Source organism: Lithobates pipiens, unplaced genomic scaffold, assembly GCF_037356315.1.
Source record: "Lithobates pipiens isolate NorthernLeopardFrog02 unplaced genomic scaffold, aLitPip1_a1.2 Scaffold_3, whole genome shotgun sequence".
NCBI lineage: Eukaryota > Metazoa > Chordata > Amphibia > Anura > Ranidae > Lithobates > Lithobates pipiens.
Window position 1 is genome coordinate 89268405 of NW_027507790.1, and position 1642 is coordinate 89270046.

Consider the following 1642-nt stretch of genomic DNA (forward strand, 5'->3'; position numbering starts at 1 on the left):
ATGCATATAACTAGAGTACTCTACAACTAGTAGTATTGTGGCTTCTGTATAATTTAGCCCATGCATTTTCCTTCCATTACTGATAAAGGTCACTTTGCAGGAAACAGCCTTTCATGCTTCAAATCTACCTTTTAGGCAGGGCTGGCATTTCTGGAGACCTCTATGCCTATTGCTTTGCATAGTGCTGTACAGGAGGATGACCTTATCTGTGTACTACTTTTATCGCCATTGGCCATTCACAAGTTGAGGTGGGTCTGGAACCAGGTTGTATCACTTTAACTTGGTTACCTTGTGTTTTGCCTATGCAAAGGCTTGCTTTAATACCTCCCTCTCCAGCAAGCACATAAGCACATGCTCGCCTTTCCTTCACTTGCTCACTGTTCTACTTGGGGGTAAGGAAAATACCCGGTTTTTCTAGATGCAGAGAAGCATATCAGTCATCTCATGGCCCAGCTCTATTTTTTTGGGACAGTATGAAAGACCTTAGTCCCATGTAAGCCTTGATTGGAGTTCGGAGGCTGCATGGAGCAGCAGGAGGCTGAAAGCAAAAGGTGAGCACATCCACGGCATTAAAGTAGACCTATAGCTTTGCCATACATGTGATAAAAGTACAGGATCTCTTTAGGTATAGTCTGCAGGTTGGATGTCAGCTGGCTGTGCTGTGTATGGTAGATGGTCTGCATCACTGGCAAAGAATTACAGATCCCTTTGACAGGTGAAACTGTTCTCACATGGGGGTTCCTACAGTGTAATTACTTGGAGTTCAGCTTAAATTTTATATTACACTTCCCTAATGAAAGTTGAGTGCTTTCTATCCATATGTCTGTACCATCTGTGCTATAAAATACAATCTTTCATAGCTGTGGCTTGCACAGTGCTGGTTAACATGCTGTGATACCTGTCACGTCATCACCTGAACCGTCATCATTTTTTTTTATAGAGCGACTTTAGAGGTCCTATATTATTTTAGTAGTGTGCATTCTCAGAAATTTTTGTTGTACCTTACACTCTGTGTTTTGATATTTTTGTTGTTTGTTTTTTGTGCTATTAGCGTAGAACTATGGGCATTTTTCCTCCGCTAAGGTGCATCTCATGCCTGGGTTCCTGCTCTGTCCTTTATTATCACTATTTCCATATCACCATTCACATAATGCCATGTATTTTGTGCCAAGGCTAGATAGGAGCAAATAAACAATGGCACTAGTGATGGTAAAAGACAAAGCAGCAATACAGCCCATGGAATATATCCTAGCAGAGGTAACTATTTACACTTCTGAAATGAGGAAAAAAATGCTTTTACCAGGAGTTCTGCTTTAAGCCTTCTTCAGAAATCTATTTTTTGCTGTAATGTGTGGTGTATTTGTGTTTCAAGTTTGTCTATAAACAAATAAAATACTTTATACCTAATATGGTTTCTGAAAATTGATGCTGTGTGTCAATAATTTTGCCTAAACAGCTAATGATGATTGCAGTGCATAATTGATTCTGACAAAGGCAAAGTGCTCTGTTCCTTTCAGGCCCATGGCAGATTAACAATCTTATTACTGGCAGCAACTAGCCTGTGACAACATCACTAAATAAAACTCATAACCATCTTCTTTGGCATGACTCAGTTTCTGGCTGAAATACTGCAGGATCTCCC

The 1642-nt window shown here is 40.2% G+C and overlaps 1 protein-coding gene across 2 annotated transcripts in view; it reads left to right on the forward strand.

Moving 5' to 3' along the window:
- TRAFD1 (TRAF-type zinc finger domain containing 1) overlaps nt 1-1407 on the forward strand; it is a 61397-nt gene extending 59990 nt beyond the window's left edge. For both annotated transcript variants that reach the window (XM_077462031.1, XM_077462032.1), the window contains one exon: nt 1-1407. This exon is cut by the window's left edge and continues 2522 nt beyond it. The gene's annotated coding sequence lies outside the window, so the exon portion shown is untranslated.
- The last annotated feature ends 235 nt before the right edge of the window (nt 1408-1642 follow it).